Below are 18,355 nucleotides of genomic sequence, written 5' to 3'. Positions count from 1 at the left end.
GTAACTCATAAGATTATGGGTACAGTGAGCCATGACAGGCTTAATGTGGAGATGCTTGAAAGCTGGGTCCAGGCGAGTAGCCATTTTTCTGGTGGGAGTGGAGTCCTAGCAGAACAAGAACTGGTATAGGCAATAGGCAAGGAAGGTGAGGAGGATGGACAGCGGGAGGGGAGGGTGGACACTGGGAAGTGCACAATGTGGAATGCAAAGTGGTAATGGACTGTCCACTCATGGCTTCTTTAACAACTCAGTAGGGGAAAACAAATTGCTTGTTTGAGCATCTCAAGTAGCAAGATATGGCAGCTAAAGGCACTCCGATGAAGAGTTTTCAAACAGGACCTTGCAAAACACAACAAATATAGCAAACTTTAACGTAGTCTAAAGGACAGCGAGTGGTGACCATTCAACCAAATTCATATTCAAAATCTCTTCCTTGTATGGGCTCAGATCCTGGACATGGATTGTATCCTAAGTGTCCTGAGAATTGTATAATTTTTACAGCCTTACAAGAGATTTAGGAAACCAAGCCACAAGTCTTCATTAGCAACACTGCCAGGTACAATAAGGGATAGTAGTGATGCAAGATCTCCCAATGTTCCCTGATCAGCAAAAAAGGTTAAAGCTTGAACTGTATCAGCAAGTTAGCTGACCAGTTCCAGAGACCTGTAAATCAATGTTATCTGACCTGCACTGGAGCCACTAACATACAACTGTGCTTTTTAATCTTCATCTTCGGTTACAAAAGAAATCGGGGAAAAATGGATGAAAAGCGTAAGACTATTTCTTAAAAGGAAAGGGTGTAGGAAGCTGGCTCTGTATATCCTATACCAAAATCAGGTATAGTGTGCACAGAGTCCAGTGGAACTCCAAAGGTAGGCAGATGTAAAAGCAGATCATGCCTTATTCATTATTTGTGGTAGTGTGGGCGAGCAGTAAGGCTTTAACAGAGGGTAGTGTTAAGCATTTGTTGTACGCACTCAATCAGCAAATGATTTCACACACTTAAAGACTGAATTCACACCAATTTTGTTTGTATAAAAATATGAAGATATTTTGTTTCTGGAACCAAGCCAAGGCTGGCACAGGTAAGTGAAATATATGCTTTGCAAAATATTATGCAGTGTTTACAATTGAATGCAAGTTCAAATACAGTTGTATGAAATACAGGTAAGTCAAAGATTCAAAATTACTGTACAGGTTACTTTTTCATTTAATTTTTCTACTCAATGTGATGTGCCTAGATATCACAGTAGGCCATTTCCTAGAGAAAAGTTGAATAAAATCAGTTTTGTACAGTTGTAGTTTTCCAGGTTTTCACACAATTTAAAAAAACGTTGGGGTTGAGTTTCTGGGGTTAGAACAAGGGTTCCCCCAGGGTTAAAGATGCACTCTCAAAGCCCCCTCAGCGGCACTAGGGCAGCCAGGTGCTGAGTGCTAAGGCCCAATGTTATCCAATGGGAGAGAGGGGGCCTCAGGTTGGTGGCTGCTCATGAGCAGGCCACAAGTTTGTGGGAGCAAAGCTCCTGGTGTTAGGCTCAGGGCAACGGGGGATCCTGTTTGGCACACAAAGTGCACCCGCAGGGGTGACTGGATGCAGGGTGCTGTTTTGGCATTGGGTGCCCTGTTTTTAATGGGGATTTTCAGTTTTGTTTTGTAGCAGCAGGCTTGGCCCAGGAAGACTTCCGGGAGGAACCAACAGCTTGGCAGGTAAGTTGGAGGGCTCAGCTACGTAGGTGCACCTCGAGTTCTTTCCTACAGGGTGCAGGGCGGCTGGATGCAGGGGTGTTGTCTGAGGTCGGATTTCACCTTACCAGGCCACTACTGGGGGGGGGTCCATGTAGAGGCTGCAGGTGACGTCGGGGAGTCCTGGAGGGGTCCACGCATGGTGGACTCGGACTCTGGAGCGCGGAGGGACCTCGCTGGGACCAGTGGGCTGATGTCCTTTGACTGAGTGTGCCCTGGGCTCTGGCTAAACAGGTACCCAGGGCCTATGTTCCTTCCCTAATACTGCATTGAAGCCTAAATCCAATTGGCATCTCTGGCCACATGTCAGCCCCATGTAAATGGTACCACAGGTACCCAGGGCACTGTGACCAGAAAAGGCCTCTAAGGGCTGCAGCACTTATTGTGCCACCCTTAGAGGCCCTTTACCCTGACACACACACTGCCTTTGCAGGCTGCGTGTCTTGGTGCAGAACAAAGTGAAGAGTCGCCATGGCACACATCCCTGTGTGCCATGCTCCCAAACAACTGCCCTGGCATACATCAGTCACCCCTCTAGCTGGGTGCCCTATGCCAGTGGTGAGGGTACAGGTGCATGAGCCCTGTACCCTTACAGTACCCAGGTCCATCCTGGGCACTGTAAGTGCAGTGTTACCATTAAGAGTATATGGTGCTGGGAGGTTGTCATTACGAACTCCACAGCACCATAATGGCTACACTGTAGACTGACAAGTTTCATATCAAACTTCACAGCACATTAAACCCACACTGATGCCAGTGTGGGATTTAATGTAAAATGCACAACAGAGGGCATCTTAGAGATGCCCCCTGAAACTCGACCAACTACTAGTGACCTGACTGAGTGGCTGCCTAGACAGCCACCACCAGACATGCTTCTGGACCCCTGGGTCGAGAGCAGCTGCTCTCGGAGGCCTGAAACAATGCACATCCTGGGACGAGGTGCCAAGCCTCCTACCCCAGGATGGGCAGGGTTCACGAAGGAGAAGCTTCAAATGCATGCCGCCTTTGTGAGCCTCTCCAGACCATTTGCTGTTTTCATCAACAGGTCCCCACTGGTTCTACCCCCCCACTTTGGGCGGGAGCACCGGCGGGAAAAACAAGTGACGAAGAGAGGTGTGCCCACCTCTGCCAGCTCCACCCCTCAGGGTGCTGAGTGTCACTGAGGGTGCACCTTTGGTCCCCAACTTGCCCTGAGCTAAACCCTAGGAGCTTTGCTCCCACAACCTCGTGACCTACTTGCCAGCAGCCACCAACCGGAGACCCCCCCTATCCTCATTGGATAACATTGGGCCTCAACACTCTGCAACCGGCCGCTCTAGTGCAGCTGAGGGTGCAACAACAGTGCATCACTGACCCTGGGAGACCCCCGAGTCTAACGCCAGAACGTTAAATCCCACAGTCGTTTACTTACCTGCAAACCGATAACCTGTTTTTCCTCAATGGGATAACATTGACAATTTTCCCTCCAAAAAAGGACTATGTGTGGAGTTTTGAAAACTAAAGATATTCTATAATAAAAATCGTACAAATAACCAAAACGTGTTCTCACCCGTCTGCAGGACAAGTCCCATTGCTGAATCTAGGCATCCAGCACTGAGTTCGAAACAGTAACGTAAAGAACAAGTTACTTACCTTCGGTAACGCTTTTTCTGGTTGTCACAATATCTGCCTGTGGATTCCTCACCTTGTGAATATCCCCTTTGCGTCAGCAACATTCGGAAATTCTTTTCATAGCTTCGCGCCGACGTGGACTTGGACGTCATAGAGACACGGCATCACACGCGACTCTGCTGACGTCACCGACGCCTACAATAGGCCCACGCTGGCGTGATGACATCAGTTCCGCCCTTTTTTCCGTGCCTTCGAGGCTCGCGGACAGACCAATGACAGTAGACATATACACAGTATACGCAGTACAAATATCAAGGTAACACACACAGTGTGAAGCAAATGCAATAAAACATTTGAAATAAACAACTCCTTGACAACAAAATAAATACATTACAGAAACTCTGGTATAAAAGAGTGGACAACAGGGAGGCGGGTGGGTCAGTGAGGAATCCACAGGCAGATATTGTATCTACCAGAAAAAGCGTTACCGAAGGTAAGGAACTTGTTCTTCTGATAGATACATCTGCCGTGTGGAATCCTCACCTTGTGAATAGAGTCCCACAGCAGTCCCCACTCCCGGAGGAGGGAGTCCACTCTTCTAAACCAGGAAATCCTGGAGGACAGAGCGCGCAAAGTGGCCGTCCTTCCTCACCTCGGAATCCAAGCAGTAATGCTTTGCGAAAGTTTGGAGGGAAGACCAAGTTGCCGCCCTACAAATATCCTCTACAGGAACACCTCTAGCCAATGCTGAGGTTGAAGACTTAGCTCTTGTAGAATTAGCCCATATACCCTCTGGTGGTTCCTTACCGGCCAAAGAGTAGCAGATCTTTATACAGAGGACGATCCATCTTGACAAAGTTCTTTTAAGGACCGCTCTTCCTCTTTTGCAGCCAGCAAACCCAATGAAGAGCTGGTCATCCAAACGATAGTCTTTAGATCTGTCTATGTAAAAGGACACCGCCCTTTTGGGGTCCAGACGATGTAACCTCTCCTCATCCTTAGAAGGGTGTGGGGGAGGATAAAAGGTAGGGAGGGTAATGGATTGACCAAGGTGGAAAGGAGTCACCACCTTAGGCAGAAAAGCAGCCCTGGTCCTAAGAACCATTCGATCAGCATGAATGGTCAAGAAAGTGGGATTGGAAGTAAGAGCTTGAAGCTCACTTACCCTCCTTGCAGAGGTTATTGCAACGAGGAAGACTGTCTTAACCGCTACAGTGCTAGCGGGTTTTCCCGCTGTGCGCTGATTTTTGAAAAACGCGCGGTTTGTGACAAAGCCAGCTCGTCATCCGCGTAGCGCAGGTAACGCCCATGACGAGCTGGCTTGGTCATCCGCATCGAAGGGGTTAAGAGTCAAAAACCTCAAAGGACATTTGTGAAGAGGCTCAAAAGGAGCACCCATCAAAGAGGTCAAGACAAGATTTAAGTCCCACTGAGGCACAATAAAAGGAACAGGAGGGAACTTATTTGTGAGACCCTTTAAAAACCTTTAAACCACAGGAGATTTGAAAAGAGGTGGCTGATCAGGCAAACAGAGAAAAGCCGACAGCGCAGAAAGATAGCCCTTAACTGTGGCAACAGCAAGCCCTTGCTGCGCCAGAGAAAGGGCAAACTGGAGAACATCAGACAAATGGGCTCTCAAAGAGTCAATAGATTTCCCTCCACACCAAGTGACAAATTTTGACCATCTATAAGAATAGATGGACATAGTGGAGTCACGCCTGGCCGACAAGATGACATCCACCACGTCAGGCGGGAGAGAAAAGGAATTCAGGTTGCCCCGTTCAATCTCCAGGCATGAAGGTGTAATGTCTGGAGGTGGGGGTGTAGAACCTGCCCCTCCATGTGAGAGAGGAGGTCTGCCCTGAGAGGGAGACGGAGCGGCGGGTGAGAGGAGAGGTGGAGAAGATCTGTATACCACACCCTTCTTGGCCAGTCCGGGGCGACCAATTTGACTTGGGCCTGGTCTTGGCGAATCTTCCTCAGAACCCGAGGAATCAAAGGTATGGGAGGAAACGCGTAAAGGAATTGATTTCCCCAACTCAACTGAAACGCGTCCCCCAAGGCTCCTTGCATCGGAAACTGGAGACTGCAGAATGACAGGCAGTGAGCATTCTCGCGAGTGGCGAACAGGTTCACCCGAGGAGTCCCCCACATCTGAAAGATGTCGTGAACCACCTCCGGGTGAAGCCTCCACTCGTGGTCGGCAGAGAACTGCCGACAGACTGTCGGCACGAACGTTCAGAACTCCGGCCAGATGATTTGCCATCAAATCTGATGGTCCTGAACCCAGGACAAGAGACGCAGAGCCTCTCTGCAGAGACACTGTGACCACACTCCTCCCTGTTGGTTTATGTACCACATCGCGGTCGTGTTGTCTGTCAGGACCTGGACCGAACGACCGCGAAGGGAAGGGAGGAAGGCCTTGAGCGCCAAACGTATCACCCGCAATTCTAGAAGGTTGATGTGAAGCAACCTTTCCTCTGGAGACCAAAGACCCTTGACCTCCAGATCCCCCAGATGAGCACCCCACCCTAGAGTGGATGCATCCGTTATCACTGTGGCCACCGGAGGAGGCAACTGAAAAGGCTTCCCCTGAGACAGGTTGCCTTCCACGCCCCACCAAGACAGATCCGCCGCAGCTTCTCTGGAGATCCTCACTGACTCCCTGAGATCTCCGTTGTGCTGATACCACTACCTGCGGAGGCACCACTGGAACGCCCTCATGTGCCAGCGTGCATGGTTGACCAACAGAATGCATGAAGCCATCAGACCGAGCAGGGGAAGGACCATCAGGACTGGAACGACCGCTCCCTTGTAAAATAAACAAATCATTTCCTGTGTGTCCAGTACAGCACCTATGAACAGGTTGCGCTGAGAGGGCACCAGGTGAGACTTGGGTACATTTATCGAAAAACCCAACCTGTACAACAACTGGGTTGTCTCCCGCAGATGATGGAGCACTCTCTCTGACGACTCTGCTTTGATCAGCCAGTCGTCCAAATAAGGGAATACAGGAATCCCCGACCTTCTGAGATGCGCCGCCACCACTGTCATCACCTTGGTGAAGACTCGAGGCGCAGTAGTAAGCCCAAACGGAAGGACCGCAAACTGATAGTGCTGTGATCCCACCGTAAAACGGAGATACTTCCTGTGCGACTTCAGGATGGGGATGTGAAAGTACGCATCCTGCAAGTCGAGCGACACCATCCAGTCTTCTTCCAGCAGCGCCTGAAGAACCTGAGCAAGGGTGAGCATCTTGAATTTCTCGTGTTTCAGATAGAGATTCAAGATCCTGAGATCCAGGATTGGACGAAGTCTGCCATCCTTCTTGGGAATCAGGAAATACCGGGAGTAGCATCCCTGACCCCTTTCCTGCTCTGGGACCACCTTTATCGCACCCTTTCTTAACAGAGTCTGAACTTCCTCCTGTAGGAACAACAGATGTTCCTCTGAGCAATACCCCTGGCATGGAGGGTAATTGGGAGGGAATTCCCGAAAGGGAAGGTCATACCCATTAGTCACAGATACCGTATGAGAAGACACCAGAGTAAGGGTTTTGATCTGGGTTTTACTCACAGTTCCGGAGGTTGAAGGCCTTTTAGAAACCTCGGAAGACGAAGACAGCGCTGACCCAGAGGGTAGAATGGGAGACCTCTTTGACTGGTCAGAAACTTTGCGAGAAGCCTTGTGGTGCTCTCTTCCCTCAGAAGAGGAGCAGTCATGGGATCTAGCCCTCTTGCTAGATGCTGAGGCCTTGTCATCCTCCTCAGCCGATGAGGATTTCAACCATAAAAGCAGCCTTGCTTCCCTGTCTCTGATGGTTTTAGCAGGGAAGTTTCGGCATATTCTACGATCCTTAACTACATGGTTAGGATGTAGGCAGTAGATGCAGTCCTTGTGCTGATCATCTACATGGACCCTCTTCTTTTCACACGTCCTCCAGGCTCTAAAAAGAGTGTTCTTGTCAGACATCTTGAAGAACAAAAGGTGAAGAAACCGAGTAGACACTCAGGGAGATTCCCTTCCACACGACGTGCGGTGAAAATCTGAGGAGAACTGCCGCTGCTGGGAAGGTTCTAGAGGGTGCTGGTAGCTGATTGGTTGGAACTATTTTTTAGTTCTTTTCATACAATGAGGTAGATAGGCTACTAAGTTTCGGGCCTTCTGGGCCTCTTCTTTTTAGCCTACTACGGTTCTTACTAAGGCACTGCTTTTGTATGTATTATTACAGTGGAACTCCCACCTCGGCGACGGGGAATGATTCAGGCATGTGAATCGATGAAAGATACCCCAATACCGGATAAAAAGTAATTTACCTGTAATTTACTAAAAAAGCATATTCATTTCAAGGTACTGTATTTGCTAAGTATTGCAACCTACTGCATCCCCTGTAAATCAAACAAAGTACAATTCCTATTGCATTTTCAAACTGTTGTACAATCAGCAACGTATTACTGTAAAGTATTTAATGCTTACCTGTGCCAGGCTTGCTTGGTTCTAAAATAAACAGTAGTAGATTTTTTTATACAAAACCAATTGGCCTAGAGTTCAGTTCGAGTGTGTATGTTCATTTGCTGACTGAGTGTGTACAACCAATGCTTAACACTGTCCTCCGACACTGCCTTACTGCTCGACCACACTACCCCAAAAAGAGAGTAAGGTTTTATCTACTTTCACCTTCGGCCTACCTTTTGGGTTCCACTGCACACTAGACCTAACTTTGGTATTGTATATACAGAGCCAGCTTCCTACAGGGGATTTTCGCTTGGTGGCTGCCCTCGGGCAAGCCACAGGGTTGAGGGCGCAAAGCTCTAAAGGAGTAACCTCAGTTCTAAGGGGGATCCGAGTTAGCACACAAGGTGAACCCACAGCAGCACAGGGTGCTGATTTGGCATAGGGTGTCCTGTTTTCTTTTTTTTTTTTTTTTTTTTTAAAACCTTTATTGAAACACAAAAGCATACATACATAGGCCTACAACCGACCCGGCCGGCCTCAAAATCAATGTGCAGCACAAAATAACAATAGAATGGCTCAGTAGTCACTAAAGAAAAACCAGCCAGTGGTCAAAATGACACATATAAAAAGGTGACCGTCGAGCACAGGATAAATCAGGTTAATTTTAAAGGTTATAAATGAAAAAGCGCATTTACCATGTGATCCGCAATAAACGAAGAGGGGGCAATGAACCCAACAGATTACCAACAATATCAAAAGTCGCAATCGGAGGATTAGCTGAAAAATACGCTAGCATGATAAAATCGTATGCAAATCGAATAAAGGTCAGAAGGCCATGAAATAACATCCAGAGGCCAAATCATCGTGCAACACAGGATAGTGATGTCATAGACTCCAGCAATGAGGCAACAAAAAAACCCGGTGCAATAATCAGAATTGTCAGCAGTTTTACAGGATGTGGGAGGAGTCTAGTTAAAAAAATTGGAGATTCAGAATAAATGCAACGTTACGACATCATGCACTATGCTATGCACATGTAGGGACAACAGCCTTCAATTCAGCGCAGCAATGCAAACATAACAAGAGGATATAAGTCCGAGAGCAGTCCATCGAGGCACAGTAACCCACCCACTAAGCGAATAACATGAACAGGATCTCGTAACAAAAAAGGGACACAGATAATCATCCACTCGAGGAATCTAAACCCCCGACTACAATTATAAAATTATAAAGGAAGAGTTATTAAGAAAGAGGAAAGAAAGAAAAGGAAAGAAAAGTGGGCCATAGAGACAAAGAGAAACGAGAAACACACCCCACCCCTACCCCCCACCCAGCATGCAGCGGAAGGCCACGGCCCCCCCCCCCCCATAGGCATGCCTGTCGCCCCAGAAAACCCCGAAAAAGGGAAAATAGGAGGAGGGCCCTAGCTCCGGCCCCAGATACGCCCCCACCCACTCATCCTGACGAACAAAGAGCCCACCATAATGGAGGGCAAACAACATAGAATCATCCCGGTCACTCAAAGTCGCACCCACAAGCTGTGTCTCAATCCGGCATCAGAGAATCCAATAAAGACGTAAAAAGTCCAGGTTCAGCCCTGTCCAGTCCGGGTCAAGGTAGTAAGGCGCCGCACGATGTAAGGAAGCAGGTTCGATGAGTCCACAGTCACTTTTGGAGCCAAAGTAGCAGCAAAGAGACGGAATGAAGGGAAAGTGATTGCGCAACTCCGTAACACACTGGCCGTCGCAAAAACAAAGTAAGGGCGGTCAGGAGATATAACAGCCGAGTGGCGGGTGACAACCTCCGCAAACACAGAGGCTCGGCTGCAGGTCCCACCAAATCCACAATCAGACTGAACTCCGGATCAGCAAGATGGCCGTCCGCCATTGAACACATCGCCACTCTCCGCAAATCATCACCGGGCTGCAAACGACTCCTCAATTCGGAGTGCAACTCTGCGAGGGCCAGCAGGACATCTCGCGTTGTGGGTGCCATCGCCCCAGTACCGGTCAGTGTGGCGTGCCACTCTAGCGAGGAACCCCAGATCCGGAAAAGTAGCAAGCCTCACCAGCCGCCAGGAAGGCAAGCGCCGTCCACCACGCACCGGCAGATCGCACCAGGCACATACGGGAACAGAAAACACCTACCGCATTGTAAAGCACTCGCCAGGCATAGCCGAGTTCTCACTCAGAGCCACACTATGAGGACATCCATCGGTCGCCGGCAGTGCGTGGAGTAGGGTAAAGCCGTTCCGTATGGCGGTAGGTGCAGCCGAGTGTGCGAGCAGCGGCATGAGAAGGCGCAAGTCGCTGGTAGGCTATTCTGGGGTGTTGATGCAATCCCCGAGCTGTCGTTTCAGGCCGCTCCAATCGAAAGTCCCGGTCCGGATCACCGGGCAAAGATGGTCTCTCGGGGCCGCTGTCGTTCAGCCGCGCATCGGCCGTCGCGTCACGCAAGGTCCCGGCCAAATCAGTGCCAGGGCCGGATAGTTTGGGGCGATGGATCTCGGCCGTCAGGAGCAGGTTTCGAGCCGGAGTGACATCGCCGCACTCCAGAGGTGGTCAGCCGGATTTAGCCGCGACCGGGATGCAGGATCAGTGCCAGGATGGGGCGAAAGGCGAGGGCGAGTTGCGGAGCCGGGCAGCTATGCGGCCATTTTGGCCGCCGTCTTGGCTCCTCCTTGGGTGTCCTGTTTTCAATGGGAGATCTCCAGTCAGAACAAAGACTGCAGGTTTGGGCAGGGAGGATTCCTGGAGGCGACCACCAGTTGGAGTGGAAAACTGGGATGCAGGGGGGCGACTGCACACAGTCGGTTGGGCCAACCAAGGTTTCCTTACCAGCTCTGGTCGCGGTCAGGTGGGATACTGCCCAGCATGTGAAACCAGAAAAGGATTCATGCTGCCAAAGGCAGGTGTCGACAGGAGGCTTGAGTTAGGTCAGGGATCACCATATCCCAGATTAGTTTCGCTGGGGGAACCTCCTTGTGGCGTTGGGCCACTCGAACTCAGGCCGTGGGGGTCTGGTACAGAGTGGTGCAGACTGGAGGGTTCGGCTGGAGTCAGAGTCTGATCCTTGAGCAAGTCCGGGGCTCAAGGGGACAGTCTTTGCAGGGAGGGCAGGTCCTACGGGTGCTGGAGGGCTGCTAGACACACCGTGATTCATGGCGATGACAGAGTTGTGCTTCTCCTCGCCTCCCCTACCTGAGGGGTGGGGTTGGCAAAGGTGGGCACATCTCTCCTCCTATCTTGGTTTACCTGCCGATTCTCCCGGCCAAAGTGGGGGTTAGAACCAGTGGGGGCTAGTTGCTGGGAACAGCAAAAGGCAGGCTCAGCTAATAAAGGCTGCAAGCCTTTGAAGCTTCCCCTTCGGGGACTCCTTCCCATCCTGAGAGAGGAGGCTTGGCACCTCTGCCCATGATGCGCTTTGTTTCAGGACCCCAAGAGTGGGAGGCTCTCAACCCAAGGTCTAGAAACATGTCTGGGGGTGGCAGTTGGCGAGCAGCCACTCAGCCAGGACACTAGGGTAGGTCATTTTTCAAAGGACATATCTAGGATGCCCTCTGAGTGCATCTTACATTAAATCCAACACTGGCATCAGTGTGTTTAATGGGCTGAGAAGTTAGAGACCAACATTCTCAGTCTTCAGTAAATCCATCATGGTGCTGTGGAGTTCGGTCTAAAAGGGCTTCACTGCACTTACAATATCTGTGAATGGCACAGGCACTGTGGTGGCCCAGGGATAATGCCACTATACCCCTGCCTGTGGTATAGTGCACCCTGCCTTAGGGCTGTAAGGCCTTCCAGAGGGGTGACTGACCTATGCCACACGCAGTGTTTTGGGGGGCATGGCACACAAGGATGTGTGCCATGTCGACTTGTAGTTTTAGGGTCACCCCTGGCAAAAAGACTTCAGTGGTAGTGTGTATGGGTCAGAGGATGAGTCTCTGAGGGTGGCAAAAGAAATGTGTTAGTTACCTGTAACTGCAGTTATCCAGTATTGGTGTCTTTCATAGATTAACATGCCTGAATCATTCCCCGTTGTCGGAATGGGAGTCCCCGGAACATAAAAGTAATGTCCCATAGACATATAGGTAACCAGGCCTAAAGGCCTCACATTAGAAAGGACCAAACTCTAGAAAAGAGCCAATCAGCTGTCATCTCCCTCTAGAACCATCCTGGAAGGAGCCTCAGTCCCTCAGATTTTCATACGCACAATGCTAAGTAGGCGTATTACTAAGAGAAGTAGGTGAGCCTTCCAGGGGAGGCGGGAGGGTTGCATGTTAATCTATGAAAGACACCAATACTGGATAACTGCAGTTACAGGTAAGCAACGCATTTCTTATCCAGTATTAGGGGTGTCTTTCATAGATTCACATGCCTGAATCAGAGTAGCAAGCAATGAACCAAGCACATTTTGGATGGTATAGGATATACAAGTCATTAGATAACATATCAAACGACTAATAGAAATATACTTTTGCAAGCTAGAAATACCACCAAATCATACAACAGAGAAATGTGCATACATGAGAAGGATGGAGGGATGAAAGAGGGCTCACCTCTACTGGAACAGATGACGAAGTACTGCTTGTCCCACCGCAGCATCCTTCATGAGGTCTGTATCTAAGCAGTAATGCCTAGTGAAGGTATGCGGGCGACTTCCATGTTGCGGCTCTACAAATGTCTATGACCGGCACTCCTGCAAAAAGCGCCATAGATGTAGATATTGCCCTAGTAGAGTGGGCTCGCACTTTAGATTGCAGAGGCTGCCCTGCCTGTTCATGACAAAACAAAATAGCTGCAGAAATCCAGCGGGAAATACTTTGTTTGGTGGAAGACCTCTCCTGGGCCTACTGTAAGCGGCGAATAGTTGATGAGATTTCCTGAAGGCTTTTGTCTTTTCAACATAAAATTTTAGGCAGCGCTTATGATCTAGAGAGTGCAACAACCTTTCCGCTGCCGTACTGGGATTCGGGAAGAAAGAGCGTAAGACAACAGGTTCGTTGAGATGGAAGTCCGACGGGACTTTTGGAATACATTTTAGCTTTGTCCGTAAGATTACTCTGTCCTGCTTGAATTGACGGAAAGGCTCCTGTATTGAGAAAGCTTGGAGCTCACTCACTCATCTTGCTGAGGTGAGTGCAAGTAGGAGGGCTGTCTTCCAAGAGGTATTTCAGGTCCGCCCTGTGAACTGGCTCAAAGAGATGCTTCATGAGCTGGTTAAGGACTGTGTGAAGGTGCCAGGTAGGTGGCAAAATTCTCACAGGGGGAAAAGTTCTTTTAAAAACTGTTTGATCAATCTGTGAGACCAAAGAGAAGGGCCAGTAGGAGATCTTCTGTAACGAGATATCGCCGCCAAGTGGACCCTGATGGAAGCATGAGCAAGGCCTGAATTCGCCAGATGGAGAAGATAAGGCAATATTTGTTCCGGAGAGGTAGAGAAAGGACGTATACCTTGAGCCTCACACCAGATGCAAAATCTCTTCCATTTTAAAGAGTATGTTTTGTTGGTGCTATCCGCCCGTGCTTGAGCCAGGATGGCTCTACAGTCTGGTGGAATATTCAAATCCTGAAGTTCTCTGAACTCAGGAGCCAAGTGGCTAATTTGAGTGAGGCCAGATTCAGATGCTGAACTTGCTGGTTTGCTCATCGTGAGGAGAGACGGGAACTGTTTCAAGTGTATCGGCGGCTCCAAAGATAGGCAGTGGAGTTCCATGAACCAATGTTGGTGTGGCCAAGTTGGGGCTACCAGAATGAGTGTACAAGGCTCCGCTTTCAACTTTCTGAGGACCCTGAGAATCATTGAAAATGGCGAAAAGGCGTACGCAAAGACGTTGCACCATGCGATTGAAAATGCATTCCCTAGGGACCCTTTCTGGGGATGCCAACTTGCAAAGTATGGGCATTTGGTGTTGGATCTTGTGGCGAAGAGGTCGATCTGAGGAGCGCCCCATCGCGAGAAGAGTTGGTTGAGGATTCCTTGATCCAGTTCCCACTCGTGAGATGTTGTCCTCTGTCTGCTTAATGAGTCGGCGAGCGCATTGTCCATGCCTGGAACGTACTCCGCCCGAAGAGATATATTGTGTCTGATTTACCAGTTCCAGATTTTCTGCAACTCGTGAGAGAGTGTCAGAGAGCGAGTCCCTCCTTGTTTGTTGAGGTAGTGCATCGTCGTAGTGTTGTCTGTACGGACGAGCACTAGGGAATTTTTGATTCTTGGAAGAAAGGCTTAGAGGGCGAGGAAGACTGCCCGCAGTTCCAGGATACTGATATGGAGTCCTTTTTCTAAGGGGGACCACTTCCCGCTTATCTGTAGCTCTTGGAAAAAAGCTCCCTAACCTTCCAAGGAGGCGTCTGTTGTGATGATATGCGGTGCAGCCGGAAGCAGGAATGGTAAGCCCCGAGAAAGGTTCCGAACAAACATCCACCATTGCAGGGCCTTGACCATCTGAGGAGTTACTTTTATGAGATCGTCGAAAGACCCTGTGCACTGGACCCATTGTTTTGAGAGTGCCTCCCGGAGGGGGCGCATCTGTAGACGGCAGTGAGGTATCAAGAGGATACATGAGGACATCATTCCTAGTAGGGATTTGAAAAGGAGGACCGTTAAAGTCCTCTTTGACGCCACGAGAATAGCCATAGTTAAAAGCTTGTTCTTCCTCTCTTGAGATGGGAAGGCTTTCCTCAGTCGTGTGTCGAGGGTTGCACCTAAGGAAGTTGAGGCGCTGAGAAGGTAGAAGCACTGATTTCTCCCGATTGAGCGCGAGTCCTAAATGATTGAAAAGCTGCAGACAGGCGTTGGAAGACCTGGACGCGTTTTTTAAGGATGGAGCCTTGATCAGCCAGTCGTCCAGATATGGAAAGACTTGATGATGGTGCTGTCTGAGATCTGCAGCTACTGGGGAGAGAGACTTTGTAAAGATGTGAGGTGCAGATTTGAGCCCGAAGGGCAGGACGCGAAATTGAAAGTGTCTGCCTGCCACCGCAAACCTTAAATATTTTTTGTGATTTCTGTGAATCGGGATATGGAAGTAAGCGTCCTGAAGGTCCAGGGACATCATGTAATCTTCCCCCTCCAGGAGTTGTAAGACCTCCTGGATCGTTACCATGCAAAACGACTGCTTTAGGAATTTGTTGAGGGCCCTGAGGTCCAAAATCGGTCTCCACTTCTCTTTTTTCTGAATTAAAAAGAAGCAAGAATAAAATCCCTTCCCCGTTGGGACAGAGGGACTTTCTCTATCGCCCCTTTCTGGAGCATAAGAGTGACTTCTCGGAGAAGCAGCCGTAGATTTTTGTGAAGAATAGGGCGGGGAGGAGTTTGGGGAGGAATATGCAAGAATTCTAGAGAATGGCAGAATTGAACTAATTGTAGAACCCCAACGGTCCGTGGTAATCTTCTTCCAATTTTTTAAGAAATGGGAAATCTTTCCTCCAATTTTGAATGATGGAAATGAATCTAGGACTGGCTGAAGAGAAAGGTCATTGTCTACGTCCGTTGTTTTTTCGTTGGCCTTTACCACGAAAGGACGACTTGCCATAAGAAGATTGTTGGCTCTGTTGCTGGCGCTGTTGATACTGGGATCGGCTCTGGCCTGAAGAATATGAAGACCGGTATTGGTAGTTCCCTCTATAAGAGGACTGTCCTCTACCTCTAGACCCACGAAAGGACTGATTTTTGCACTGTAGAGTGCCCAATGATCTAGCAGTGTCCGTGTCCTTTTTTATACTCTGCAACGCTTCATCAATCTGTGAGCCGAAGAGAAATTGGCCATCATAGGGCATATCCAATATTTTTGTTTGCATCTCGGGACGAAAGGAAGTTGCCCTTAGCCAATCTTGTCGTCGCAAGACTGCCGCTCCAGCCAGTTGGCGAAATCCTGTTGTAGCGATATCCATCGCACAGTCTATTATTTCTGATGCCGAGGTTTCACCCTCTAGTAATATCTTTTTTACCTCTTTTGATTCATTAGGCAGCTCTGATAGATATGGGGCTATATCTGCCCATAATTGTCTATTGTAGCGCCCCAAAAGCGCCAAGGCATTGGCCGCCTGCACCGTCACTGCAGAAATTGAGGAGTAACGCTTCCCAATGTTGTCTAATCTTCTGCCTTCCTTATCGGAGGTGCTGATAACAGGGAAGAAGGATTCCTGGAGTTCTTCTGGGCCGCCTGTGAAACAACCGAATCTGGCTTGGGGTGTTCTATTAAACAGGCCGGTGCATTGTCAAGTGCCCTATACTTTTTATCCAAGCGAGGCACTACCGGAGGTACCGAGGAAGGGTTCTGCATGACTGACACCCTTCTCCCACAAGTATTCAATAAGGGGTATTGATCTTACTGATTTTTTGAAAGGGTCCTTAAAATCAAATAAGAAGCAGTCTTGTTGTTGAGAGACCATTGGTATCTTGAAAAACTGAGCAGCCCTCTCAACTACATTATGGAACCCTCCAATGTCACCTGGTGGTGAATCTGTGGGCGCAGACACAGGAGATGCGGGAGAGGGAATCACATAGTCATCCCAGTCATCGTGGATAGAATGAGTATCTTGTAGTTCTCCCTCTTCCTGCTGTTCTTCCTCTTCCTCATCAGTAGTCAGAGGATGAGGTAGATCAAACCGTTCCGGCTGTACACTTAAAGGTGGAGGCCGTGGTCTTGGTGAAGGAGATACTGTGGCAGGTGGAGGAGCAGGAGACTCTGGAAACCTCTGTTTGTAGACTTGTATGAGGTACCGCAAGTCAGTAACTAAAGAGGCTGGAAGGCAAACCATAGGAGGAGGTGGCGGATGATATTCCTCTTCCTGATCCTCTTCTTCGTCTAAACTCTTGTCGATGTTGACTTCGTCGTCGAGGTAGTCGCCGATCCAATCATCGGTGAGTCCAGTGTCGACGGTGTTTTCTTGATGGCTATTGTCGACGACACAGCCTTACCTGCCGTCGACGATGGGGTTGGAGTCATCGACTAGGACAATGACGACGATGCCGTCGACGTAGAAACAGTCGTCGATGTTGATACATACGATGCCGTAGACTTAGCTCTCCTCGACGATGAAGATGTCATCGACGATACAGTCGAAGACGGTGTCGAAACAGGCTTTTTGAAGGTGGGAGCTTCCTGAGAGGAAACCTTCACAGAAGTTGCCTCGGAAAGAACCTCTGAAGACTTCTTTGACGTCTTCTTATGAGGAGGAGTCTTAGGGCTAGGGGAAGCCACCCTTGGTCTCTTTGAAGAAGATTTTGAAGAGACTGAAGAACCTTCACTTTTTTCAGAAGATTCCAGGTAGTCCCGGTCTTTCAGCCTCTGGAGCCAAATTAAGAGGCGTCCCTCACGATCTTTGAGGGTTTTAGTGGAAAAGGTACGACATACCTTGCAGTCTTTGGAAGAATGGTCCGGATACAGGCAATACAGACAGTCTTTATGCTGGTCATCAATATGCAGCCTTTTCTTTCCACATGAACCAGATTGTAGGAGAGTGGGGTCTGCAATCCTATGGTCACCCCAGATTTTTGCTTTTTGCTTCACTGGTTTACGACTTTCCCTGGCTGTGGGCCTGCTAATCAGACCCACAGCCTAGCTGTTCTCTCTCTAAATTGACAAACATGTACTTTAGGTGCATTTACCAATTGGTACTGGGCCACCTTATCAGTCCATGTACCCAGGGCCTACCAGGGGCTGAAGCATGTATTATGCCACCCCTGTCTGGCCATCTAAATCTGACACAACTGGCTGCATGACAGCTGGGGCAAGGTGGTGTAAACACCCTTTGCTGTAGATATAGTATACCTATATCTAACCCTAAAATAGACACATAGATTCCTATCAGTCACTCCTATGGAAGGCCTTATCAATCCTGAAGGCAGAGTGCTGGGAATTATGTGAGATGGTGCTCTGAGCCCGTTTGCAGCTTGCGGAACCAAGTCCTAATAGCTGTTCCATGATAATGCACTTAAGAGTATATGGTATAGCGTTACCAACCTCGCGGTTAAATGCTAACTCTGGTATAACATTATCAAAACATGTCGAGTAAGGTGTCATACGATTTGGAATACTAACCCCTCGCCAATTCTGGGGACGGGGGTAGCATTCCACCCTTCTAGAGGGACACAACATGTATGTAACTGTGAACCCCAGTTAAAGTTAACTCAAGCCTCAGCATCACAAAATGGATGCTGCCACCACAGACACAAGTCTGACCTCCTGCTGCTGAGAGTCCTTCCAGCGAGGATGGCTTGGACAAAGGGTTTCCTGCCTTGGGAGGTGCTAGCACCACCCCAGACAGGATTTTGTGTATTGGGGAGGATAGGCCTGAAAGGAATGAGACATGCCTGGGGCACACAAGGTGCCCTGTGCATACACCGGTTCCAACCAGTTGCTGGGGCATCCCAGCCCCAGCTCTGGCGGGAAACCGAACAAAGGATAGGGGGTGTAGCCAACCCCCTTCCTGGTCCCACCCAGGGGAGGGACCTAGTCAGTAGTGCAGCCCCCTATAGGATAATAAAGGTAGGAGCTGGTCCCATTCCAAATTAGATTATCCTGAACTATTCAACAAGA

The 18,355-nt window shown here is 49.1% G+C and overlaps 1 protein-coding gene across 4 annotated transcripts in view; it reads right to left on the bottom strand.

Annotated features, from left to right (window-relative positions):
- SRCAP (Snf2 related CREBBP activator protein) overlaps positions 1-18,355 on the bottom strand; it is a 1,816,344-nt gene that overhangs the window by 420,547 nt on the left and 1,377,442 nt on the right. The gene's annotated exons all lie outside the window — the stretch shown is intronic.

The sequence above is a fragment of the Lissotriton helveticus genome, chromosome 7 (assembly GCF_964261635.1).
Source record: "Lissotriton helveticus chromosome 7, aLisHel1.1, whole genome shotgun sequence".
In the NCBI taxonomy this organism is placed as follows: Eukaryota; Metazoa; Chordata; class Amphibia; order Caudata; family Salamandridae; genus Lissotriton; species Lissotriton helveticus.
This window is presented reverse-complemented; position numbering and strand designations above follow the sequence as displayed.